We start from the raw sequence: 12,488 nt of genomic DNA, 5'->3' as shown, positions 1-12,488 counted from the left end.
GCGACCTCGGTAGTTACACCCCTTGAAGTGTACATAGAAGAATTGATGCTCTTTTAAAGGCAAAGGGCGGTCATACCAAATATTGATTATGATTTAGACTTTGCTCATTCATTATGCATTATGCACAGAGTTAAGACTAAAATGCTTTCAATCTTAAACATTTATGGGATAGTCACAGAATAAATGTAGGTCCTCACCCATCTCTAGAATGGTGTTCTGCTTTCATGGTGAATTGAGGGTTGACCATTTTTGAGAATGGGAGTCCCAAGCAATTTCAGTTAAAGAGATAGCTGTTACTCCCAATTGAGGGTCTTACATCATTCAGAAATGTATGGCCCCTCCTGAAGATATGTTTCACATAGAAAAACATTATAATGGCTTATACTCCAACAGGCCATAAGTGGCTGAAGTGGGCATCTCTTCTATTGTCACGCTGTGAAGGCCGTCAGTAAGGGAAACTGTCCCTGGAACTGGGAACCTAACTATCCCTGTCCCGGGGGTACTCTTGAAGGTAGAGAGGCCTGAGCCTCTGACCTTACTATGCTCTTGTCAAACCCTGATCTGTCCCCTCCTCCACTCCCTGAGGCATGGGACAGAAATGAAAGGTAAACCAGACACAAAAACAAAACACGGAAAACAGAACACCTGTATCATAGAAAAGCACTAACCAACAATAGGTAGGAGGATAGGAACTGGGAGGAATAAACTACATGGGAAAAGGGACCAAGAGATAAATACAAACGTACCATAGCAAACTACAGATAACTACTACTACTCCACTCTAACCACTTAGCTTTAGCAGGCAGCACAGGAAGATAACTCTTTCACTGGCAGGGACTAACTGCGCAGAGGCAGTATATAAAGAGGGAATAAATGATAAGCAGTTGCAGCTGAGAACAACCAGACTGTATGTATGGCCTCAGCCAGCATGACCTTAATCCTCTAAGCACCGAAAGAAAGGCAATGCATTTAAAATAGGACATGAATCACACCATCTCTAAAGAAGAGTGTGAATCATTACCCTACATGACTGTCTAATTCCAGGTCTCCCGGGGGGGAAGTGACACCCTCGTGACATCTATTTTCTGAGGACAATTTATTACATTATTTCCAAAACAATAATTTCCTTTTTTGTTTCTTTTTCCCATCTTGACAAAAGAAGAAGAACAGGAAGAAGAAGGTGAGAGTATCTCATTTTACCAAAGATCTTTGTATAATCCAATGAGCAACATGAAGGAGTCTCATCTCAGGATAAGTTAACAATATATTAACAATATTTTAGTAGTGGATCAACCATTTAAACACAAGGAATTCACCAAGTAGTTTTATTGTTTTTGTTTTTTAACTTTTTTGTAGGTTTTTTTTTCTTCAAAATTCACAGCATCTTTAAGTGAGGTATTTAGACACATTGTAGCGTTTTTCTCCCATAGATGTTTATTTTGTTTTACCCTCTGTAAAAACAATCCACGTCTTCGACTGGGGTTACATGGTGATATGTGTCATGTGACACTGAAATTGCAGCGACATATTGTGACATTGCATCAAATGATTTCCAATGGTGTCATGAACTACTCAAAAAAGGAAGTGTCGTTCCAGCTTCATTAAAGTCCAAAGGTTTATTCAGATAATGTTAAAAGTTCATGGCAAGAAATAGTTCACATAGACATTTCGAACACTCAAGGTGTCCTTTCTCAAATTTGTAATTTTAACTCACTACATAGCACATTTACTGTGCTCAGATAGCACTCCACTTCTTTTTCCTCAATTTTTTTTCCCTTCCCAGGTTGTGGAAAGAGCCATGCTTGACATGGAAACGTATGCTTCCAGAAGAGCATTGCATGGCCTATAAGTCTCCTTACACTGGCATGTCAGGCATATCATTCTCCTCAAAGAGAAACTTTACCTCTTAGACCCCAGTGATTGGTCGCTCATATAGCCAAATCATTTAGAAATGTTGATATGTAGCCCCAGCTTTACTGTGACTTGACATTACCTATTATGTGATTCTATCAGGAATCTTGCAGTTACCAGATCTATGAATCAAATGACTTGTAATATGGTATAGCACTCCAAAAAATGCAACCAAAAATTGCAATAACTAAAATGCATAAAACAAAAAGTACTGGAAAAAAATACCCCAAAAAAGATACCAAAAAGTCATGCAAAACACTGACAGTTTTCCTTTTACTGGCAACAAACAATGTCAAAAAGTGTGTGAAAGTCGTCCTGAAAAAGTTTTCCATAAATTTTACTTATTGCATTATTAAGGGGAAGTTTACAACTGTTGGATTGGCGGGGATCTTAAACTGTTGCTCCTGTTAGTTATATACAGTGGGGAAAAAAAGTATTTAGTCAGCCACCAATTGTGCAAGTTCTCCCACTTAAAAAGATGAGAGAGGCCTGTAATTGACATCATAGATAGAACACAACTGTGAAAAACCGGTACCAGAGATATCAGTGTCCGTGTGTACATACGTATGTGTAGTATGTGCGGCACATGTGTGGCATTCGTGTGCCACATCAGGACCACACAGACGGCCACCAGGGAAGAGCACTACAGTAAGTGCTGTCCCCCAGCGGCTGGTGCTGAAGTCGGCTTTCATTCATTCTCACCAACTCTGCCGCTGGTGAGACTGTTCCTTTTCTTCTCCATAACTAGCAATATATGTGATGCAGCAATATAATATTGGAAAGTAGTATCTTATGCCTTTATGAGGAGGCTTTGAATTAATTGCAAAAGGTTATAAACTGATTTTTTCTATACTTCCCAAACAGGGAGTTTATATGTATCTGTATGTTTATTGTTTGTGAACTTGTGTGATGGGACAATGTTTGCAATGTTTTTATGGAAGTAGGAGCCCCTCTTTTATAAATTAACTACTAAAAGTTAAGTTTTAAAAAACACTTTTTTTGGCTAATAAATCTGATCTTTATGTGGTATAAACAGTGAAGGAGACTTTGCTTAAATATCTCCATGGCTCTTTTTTTAATTTTTATGTCACTGGGACAGACCTTGAACTGCCGTGACCTCATCACTTGCATTTTCCCACGGTGCTGAGGTCACAGGAGTTCAGGCTCAGTGACGTCACCGCTATTTACTGAGCCCACTGCTTCTTATTCATTCCCCAGTAGTTTAGAGCCATCGCTCCGGTTGAAAACTTATTAACCCCCCAGATATGGATTACGGCAAGGGACCGAAAGCCGAAGAGGTATGGTATATTGCTGATTTATTATTTTTATTTTATTTCAGGAGATCGAGGGCCTTGTGAGGATTAGGAGTAAATTAAAGATGGGAAACTGTGTTTGTGGTTTTATTTAATTAAAATACTTTTTTCTAGCTGTGTGTGTTTATTTAACACTTTCAGTGCTATAGGATTAGTAATGTATAGATGTCTTATTGACACCTCTCCATTACTAAACCAGGCTTAATGTCACCTTACAATAGGAAGGTGATATTAACCCCCCGTTACCCCAATTGCCACCGCTACAGGGCAAGTGGGAAGAACTGGGCAAAGCTCCAGAATTGGCGCATCTAATAGATGCACCTCTTCTGGGTAGCTGCGGGATGCTGTTTTTAGGCTGGGGGGGTCCCAAAATCCATGGCCCCTTACCAGCCTGATAATAGCAGCCCGCACCTGTGAGTTTTGTCTGGTTGGTTTATTAAAAAAAAAGTGGACCCCACGTCGGGTTTTCATTTCATTCATTCTCCCCTGCTCACTGGCTGAGCAGGTGAGAATAATGACAGGCGCGTTCAACACCAGCTGCCGGGGAACAGCAGATTACAGTAGCGTTACTTCCCACTGTCCTCCGTGTGCACGTGTGGGGCATGTGTTGCGGTCTGTGTGTCTGTGAGAAAACGGACATGTCTGCATGTTTTGCACACGGACACACAGTCGGTGAAAAAACAAGCACATGTACATAGACCCATTCATTTGAATGGGTCTACGTGTGTCAGTGTCTCAGGTACGTGAGAAAACTGTCACCATACTTACCGGAGACACTGACGTGTGAAAGGGGCTTTACACACACTGCATGCTACACACTGCTTCTTACACACATGCTGCATCTTGCTCACACACTGCATCTTACACATACTGCATGTTACACACTTCATGTAACACACACAGCATCTTACGCACACACTGCATCTTACAAACACTGCATGCAACACACACTGCATGTAATACACACTGCATGTAACACACACTGCATGTTACACAATGCATAATAAACTTACTACATATAACACACACATTTTTTTTTACACACACTACAGGTTACCAATTTACATACACTGCATATCACAAATTGTACAGTTCAATACACAGCATGTTACATTCTGCATGTTAAATAATGCATGTTACATACTTTGCATGTTGTACACACTGTACATTGTTGTACACACTGCATGTTACATGCACTGAATTCCTACATACACTGCATGGTACACACATACTGCATGTTACAGACAATGTATGTTTAAAACACAGTGTATGTTAAGACACACTGCATTGTTTAATGCACTGCATGTCACATACATACTGCATCTTACACACTTTACCTAGGGATTCAAAATTGCTATTAGTAAAATATCAACATATATACAGCGCTACAAAAACAATATACCAGCAATAAAATTTCCCACACAGAGACATACAGACTGCACTGCCCATCAATGCGGCCTGATCAGCGCCCATCAATGCGGCCTGATCAGCGCCCATCAATGCGGCCTGATCAGCGCCCATCAATGCGGCCTGATCAGCGCCCATCAATGCGGCATGATCAGTACCCATCAATGCAGCCTGATCAGTGCCCATCAATGCGCCCATCAATGCGGCCTGATAAGCGCCCATCAATGCGGCCTGATCAGCGCCCATCAATGCGGCCTGATCAGCGCCCATCAATGCGGCCTGATCAGCGCCCATCAATGCGGCCTGATCAGTGCCCATCGATGCAGCCTGATCAGTGCACATCAATGCAGCCTCACCAGTGCCCATATTGGTGGAACTCCACTTTTACCACAGGCTCAGACTAGTGTGGTGTAAGAATCCCCAATAGGCAGCATTGGTCCCTAAAAGGCAGGTAAATGTCCCCAATAAGCAGCACAGGTCCCCAATATGTAGCACAGGTCCCCAATAGGCAGGTAAATGTCCCCAATAGGCAGCACAGGTCCCCAATAGGCAGGAAAATGTGCTCAATATGAAGCACAGTTCCCCAAAAGGCAGCACAGTTCCCCAAAAGGCAGCACAGTTCCCCAATAGGCAGCACAGTTCCCCAATAGGCAGCACAGTTCCCCAATAGGCAGGTACAGGTCCCCAATAGGTAGTACAGATCCCCAAAAGGCAGCACAGGTCCCTAATAGGCAGGTAAATGTCCCCAATACGTAGCACAGGTCCCCAAAAGGTGGCACAGGTCGCCAATAGGCAGCACCGTCCCCAATAGGCAGATACAGGTCCCCAATAGGCAGCACAGGTCCCCAATAGGCAGCACAGGTCCCCAATAGGTAGCACAGGTCCCTAATAGGCAGGTAAATGTCCCCAACAGGTAGCACAGCTCCCCAATAGGCAGGTAAATGTCCCCAGTAGTTAGCATAGGTCCCAAATAGGCAGGAACATGTCCCCAATACGTAGCACAGGTCCCCAAAAGGTAGCACAGGTCCCCAGTAGGCAGCACAGGTTCAAAATAGGCAGGAACGTGTCCCCAATACGTAGCACAGGTGCCCAAAAGGTAGCACAGGTCCCCAGTAGGCAGCACAGGTCCCAAATAGGCAGGAACATGTCCCCAATACGTAGCACAGGTCCCCAAAAGGTAGCACAGGTCCCCAGTAGGCAGCACAGGTCCCAAATAGGCAGGAACATGTCCCCAATACGTAGCACAGGTCCCCAAAAGGTAGCACAGGTCCCCAGTAGGCAGCACAGGTCCCAAATAGGCAGGAACATGTCCCCAATACGTAGCACAGGTCCCCAAAAGGTAGCACAGGTCCTCAGTAGGCAGCACAGGTCCCAAATAAGCAGGAACATGTCCCCAATACGTACTGTAACACGTCCCCAAAAGGCAGCACAGGTCCCCATTTTGCAGCACAGGTCCCCAATAGGACCCGGAGTTAAAAAGAAAAAAAAACAGTACTCACCTATGTCCCCTGCTGCTCTGAAGAGGCGCCCGCTCATCTCCGTCTTCTTCCAGCACAGGCACAGGCGGCGTGACGTCATCAGGCCGCGCAGGCGGCGTGATGATAATCACGTCGCCTGTGTGGTCTCTGCTGCATACTGAGGGCTGCGCAACGCCTTGCCTCATCCCGCCCGCGATTACAGGGCCCGTTGGCCCTGTAATCAGTGCAGTTTAATGTCGGTCTGGCCAGGGGCCGGATAAAAGTCCTTCGCGGGCCGCATGTGGCCCGCAGGCCGTAGTTTGAGGACCCATGCTTTAATGCGTTTCCTTACAGCTTTAAAGTCCAATTCACACAAGTGCAAATAATATTAGTGTGCAGTTCACACCAGTCAATAGCACTTCATAGTACACGGCTTTGTATCACAGTCCCTAAACATGCCGGACTTCACCTTGTCCAGTTTCCATGGGCGACTACACGCCGAGCCAATGTCTCTCACAACCAGCCTCCTTTAGTCTGCAGTCACGACACACGCTAGTCCTCCTCTGACTAGTTCCCGTGGTCGTCCTCCACCCCTGTATCACAGTCTCTCCTCACAGCTGTACACAGAGGTTAACATCCTCCTGTCTGCAGCTGTGACACACGCCAGTCCTTTCTTCGGCACAGGACAGTCTACCTCCGGTTCACCTCTGGGCACAAGACATCCACATCCAATACCAGTCACCGTGGACGGCAGCACCACTGTGTACACTGGGAGTTGCCAGGCCTCACTCTGGACCTGACACGCCTGAGACTCCTCAGACTCACTCAGACCTCACTAATCCTCATTGGTCACTGCTTCCCCATTACAATCCCAGCTACGCCTGTGACCGCAATGCATTCCCATGCCTCAATATGCATACTGGGGAGTACATACAGCACCCCCTAGCTGTAACAGGGGTCACTGCCTCACACATGTTACACACACATTGCATGTTGTGTATATTGAATGCCACACACACTGTATGTTAACTAATACTGCATGTTACAAAGTGCACATTACACGCACTGTATTGTTACATACACTGCATGGTACACACACATAATGCATATTAGACACACTAGATTGTTGCATGCACTGCATTTTACACACACACTGCATATTACACGTACACAATGCATGTTATACACTCACTGCATGTTAGATTTTACACATACTACAAGTTACACATACGGAATGTTACACACATACTGCATGTAATACACACATTGCTCTTTGGAAACACTGCATGTTACAAATTGCATGTTACACACTGCATGTCACACACACTGTAAAGTTACATACACAGTGTCTTACACACACTGTTACACACAGACAATATATATTAGACACACAATGCATGTTAGATACCCGGCATTTTTATGCACTGTATGTTGCATACCTCATATTACAAACATTGTATGTTACACACATTGCACGCTACACTCACGCACTACAGAGGACATACCAGTTCCTCCATACTCCTGTAGGGTATGACCTTTGGCCATGAAGTTATCAAAGGTCCGCCTACGCTTCCAAACTCAGACACTGCACTGATAAAGCAGAACTGGCATTATCAGCATAGTTTCTGACTTCTAAAGGCTTCAGACCTTCTTTCTGGCCCCTGGTGCATATTACTTCATTGCACTCTAAGATTACTCTGTTTGTTAAGGCCTGCTTTACACTTCCGTTTGTCACCATCAGTCAAAATCCGCCGTTTTGCAAAAAAAACGGATCCCCCATTTTTCTTGGCGGATCTGTTTTTTCCCCATAGACTTGCATTACCGGCGGATCTTGACGGACAGGCATCCGTTGGATCCGTTTTTTTGCAGATCCGCCAAGATGTTGGTGGGTCACCCTCCCAGGGCTGTGGGGTACTCAGTACCGGGCCGACGCCAGGGGAATGTGTCACAGCAGCGGTGACCCGGTCCGTGGCCCTGGGCGCCCAAATATCAGTGGAAGTTTGTAATGTAATAGTTCGTGACGCCACCTGTGGTGCTCGGCAAGGGAGGTGTTAAGCCGACGCTGCAGACAGATCCTCTGGGACAGATGGTATGGTGCAGCAGTGATGGTATAGCCCTCCACAGGCAGGACTGAGGTCCCAGGGCTGTGTAGTTGTAATGGTTGTGGAAAGGCGCAGGCAGTGTAAAGGATGGTACCCAGATGTAGCGGTGCTAAGCGGGTTGGCGCAAGAATGAATGGAGGACACCGAGGCTTGCAGTTCCAAGGCTTTACTTACAGTCTGCGGTACACAAGGGTGCTTGCCTCTGAGCCGTTCCTCCGGGTCAGAGACTCAGCCAACCTCCAGGCCAGATGGAAAGCTCCTCTCCAACACTCCGCCAACGTGTACCTTTCCTGAACGACTCCTCTATCGCGCCTTAAAGTGTGAAGAGTTCCTTCTGTCAGATGTTCCCAAGAACTCTACTCGTATGGCAGACAGCTGTAGCCTGCTTCGGGGACTCCCTTCTCCTGAGTCCCGGCTCTCTAATCAGTTGCTGTTGTGCCCCAAGACTTAGATGGGAGTAGTGCATTTACAGCCAACTACTTCACCGGTGTCTGCTGCAGAACCATAAGTGTCCATACAACCTCGGGGACCGGGCCCCGGCCTTGCGCTGAGAACCTATAGGCAGGGTTCCTCTTCCAACCCACGTCCTCTCTGTTCTCCTTACTCATTCGTTCCGTACTGGTCTTTCTCTCTCTTATGGAAGCTTAGGTTCCAGTTCTACGTCTTTCTCCTTCTTTTCCTTTCCCGTGCCAGATGGCTCAGATCACTGAGGCAGCTGCAGCACTCCTTCCTCCATCCCTCCTTCCAGGGATCCCCACTCCTCCCGAGTGGCTTCCTTCCCGACTGACCTTCTGTCAGACTGACCTGTAATCCTATACTTTCCCACTCTTTTATATATCTAAACTCCACCCACCTCCCAGCACATCCAGTGTTCCAAGCAGGGAACCACCAATGGTGCTCTGCTACTCTCTAAGCACTGAGCCGCAATGTGGTTGTGCAGAACTACCCTGTTGTGTGGGGTGCGAGTGTTGGAGCGTGGAAAGGAGTTCCCACCTTACCTGGATGGTGGGGCACTACACCTTAGGAGAAGGTGCAGTACCTCTGTGGCGACTGAGCCTCAGGGGCGCCAAATACCCCCCCATTAAACACAGCACGTCCACGGGCTGCAAGACAACAAGTTGACAGTACAGGAACATACAAAATTTTATAATGCTGCATAAATATTTCTTATACTAAACTTCCTAATATAGGAGGCATTGTTCCTTGAACGTTACAAACAATTCTTAATTAACTATCTAAATTTCAAATCAAAAAGTGCAATTTTTCATACTGTACGTAATTCTAAGTGCTGTTATCTGTGACTCACTATCACTCCAGTCTTATTCAGCTTTCCTTCTCTAGCACACATTTCCTTTCTCTTTCTAGTGTACATTCTCTATTCTCTTTCAAGTGACACCTGTGATACCTGGTTCACCATTCACATTTTCAACTCTTTATTTAAATCTCTCACTCTATATTAAAGCCATTTCCTAGTTACGAATATTCTCATAAGATACATCATTATCAAAAATACTTTGCATTAAAACTTTCAACAATTATTCTTGTAAGTGCTGGACACCGCTCCCAGCCAGGATCTCTTGCAGTGTCCCTTGAGGTAGACATCATCTTCGAAAAGTGTCCTTATGTAAAACCTTGACACAATCTTCGCAAAGTGTCCATATGTAAAACCAAGAGAGGGCACCTAAAGAGGTGCAACTATTTACAGTAAAAGTTTTGGATCATACAGCGTTCATGATCTCCTCAGTTCCAAATGCAGAAACGCTGCCAATCAAACAGGGCAACTCTGAGAAAAACCAAAAACTAAACCATGATGAGTAAACAAAAAGGCATAACGGTGCTAAACAAACCTTCCTGGGTCAAGAGAATTTTAGTGCTGGTCCCCTCCTGGGGTTCTGGAAGCCGATTGGGTACTGCTACCAGACGTGGTATCTTCATCTTGATTTCGTCTACTTGTCATACGCATGTATTCTGCCTCCCACAGGGCGAGATAGCCACTGGTCGGGGTGAAGGAAAGGGCCATAGAAACGTCTACTGCCTGCGGAGATGGCACATCCGCCACTTCACACCGCTCCCAGCCGGGATCTCTTGCAGTGTCCCTCGAGGTAGACATCATCTTCGAAAAGTGTCCTTATGTAAAACTTTGACACAATCTTCGCAAAGTGTCCATATGTAAAACCAAGAGAGGGCACCTAAAGAGGTGCAACTATTTACAGTAAAAGTTTTGGATCATACAGCGTTCATGATCTCCTCACTTCCAAATGCAGAAACGCTGCCAATCAAACAGGGCAACTCTGAGAAAAACCAAAAACTAAACCATGATGAGTAAACAAAAAGGCATAACGGTGCTAAACAAACCTTCCAGGGTCACGAGAATTTTAGTGCTGGTCCCCTCCTGGGGTTCTGGAAGCCGATTGGGTATTGCTACCAGACATGGTATCTTCATCTTGATTTTGTCTACTTGCCATACGCATGTATTCTGCCTCCCACAGGGTGAGATAGCCACTGGTCGGGGTAAAGGAAAGGGCCATAGAAACGTCTACTGCCTGCGGAGATGGCACATCCGCCACTTCCGATGGCTCTCCTGCTGCTGTCGGCGACTCAGCCGGCGACGTCACTGGTTCCTCGGGGTCCGACTCCTCCGTGTCAATCGGGACTTCAGTCAGTGGTACCGCAGTCAGGGATCATCGGCGGAGATCAACTGGGCCATTCCTATCCATGGGTTCCGCTCCCAAAGCTAGGGTCAACCCCGGGGCAGTAATCATATCTGGCGTTTCCAGCTGCGGCCCGGCTCCGGTACCTGGTGGTAGATGGCTGCAGCCACGACTCCCGGGGTGACTGATGGGATGAGCCGTGTTGGATCCATGCCGGGGCCAGGCCGGTTTCGGCCGGGGTTGTCGGTGGGGGTCGGTACAGCGGCGCCCGGTCCAGGCGGGGATGCTGTCCTGGGCCTCCATTCTGCTCCAGCATCCTCATATGTCTCCTCCGAACGGGGCTCAGCCAATGACAGTATCGGGTGTGAGGTGGTGGCGGCCGCTGCTGAGGGTGTATCAGTGGTCGCAGCCTCCGCAGCGGCGGCCTGGGAGCGAGCGGCCTCTCCTCCCCCTGTTCTTCTGACTTCTCCTCTCTCTTCATCATGGCGCTCTGGCATTCTTCCTGCCTCGGCCCCTTTCCTACCACTGGCTTCTTCTGCACCTCCTTCCGGGGGCAGCGTCTTCTTCCAGCGCCTCCATACCAAGCCAGTATATGAACCCCTCGGGGGTGGGCCATGTTGCTGTCACATAGTAATTCAGGCAGGGAAGGCCCAAGACTCTTCGCGGTCTTTTCCTAGGACCGCCTATCTCTGCACGCCCTTCTTCTCCTCGCCAGCAGCTATTTTCAATATTCATGTCACAGTCTATTAAATTGGGTCTTCTGCACATTTTCAAAAGTTTTGAGTCCAACAAATCTTAGGCACACAGAACCCGATGGCATCGGGTCTCGTCATCCTGACACCAAGTTGGGTCGCCCTTTCAGGGCTGTGGGGTACTCGGTACCGGGCCGGTGCCAGGGGAATGTGTCACAGCAGCGGTGACCCGGTCCGTGGCCCTGGGCGCCCAAATATCAGTGGAAGTTTGTAATGTAATAGTTCGTGACGCCACCTGTGGTGCTCGGCAAGGGAGGTGTTAAGCCGACGCTGCAGACAGATCCTCTGGGACAGATGGTATGGTGCAGCAGTGATGGTATAGCCCTCCACAGGCAGGGCTGAGGTCCCAGGGCAGTGTAGTTGTAATGGTTGTGGAAAGGCGCAGGCAGTGTAAAGGATGGTACCCAGATGTAGCGGTGCTAAGCGGGTTGGCGCAAGAATGAATGGAGGACACCGAGGCTTGCAGTTCCAAGGCTTTACTCACAGTCTGCGGTACACAAGGGTGTCTGCCTCCGAGCCGTGTCCTCCGGGTCAGAGACTCAGCCAACCTCCAGGCCAGATGGAAAGCTCCTCTCCAACACTCCACCAACGTGTGCCTTTCCTGAATGACTCCTCTATCGCGCCTTAAAGTGTGAAGATCTCCAGTACCGTGGTACTCTGGAGTTCCTCCTGTCAGATGTTCCCAAGAACTCTACTCGTATGGCAGACAGCTGTAGCCTGCTTCGGGGACTCCCTTCTCCTGAGTCCCGGCTCTCTAATCAGTTGCTGTTGTGCCCCAAGACTTAGGTGGGAGTAGTGCATTTACAGCCAACTACTCCATCGGTGTCTGCTGCAGAACCATAAGTGTCCATACAACCTCGGGGACCGGGACCCGGCCTTGCGCTGAGAACCTATG

At 47.2% G+C, this 12,488-nt stretch overlaps 1 protein-coding gene across 1 annotated transcript in view; it reads left to right on the top strand.

The window, feature by feature from the left end:
* Positions 1-1,162: 1,162 nt before the first annotated feature.
* Positions 1,163-12,488, top strand: part of TNNT1 (troponin T1, slow skeletal type) — a 55,807-nt gene continuing 44,481 nt past the window's right edge. Inside the window, exon 1 of the mRNA XM_073569896.1 lies at positions 1,163-1,180. The gene's annotated coding sequence lies outside the window, so the exon portion shown is untranslated. The remainder of the gene's footprint in view (positions 1,181-12,488) is intronic.

This window comes from Dendrobates tinctorius, unplaced genomic scaffold (assembly GCF_039654945.1).
Source record: "Dendrobates tinctorius isolate UK_male_01 unplaced genomic scaffold, ASM3965494v1 ptg000028l, whole genome shotgun sequence".
In the NCBI taxonomy this organism is placed as follows: domain Eukaryota; kingdom Metazoa; phylum Chordata; class Amphibia; order Anura; family Dendrobatidae; genus Dendrobates; species Dendrobates tinctorius.
Note: the sequence above shows the minus strand (reverse complement) of the source record. Positions and strands in the feature narration are given on the sequence as shown.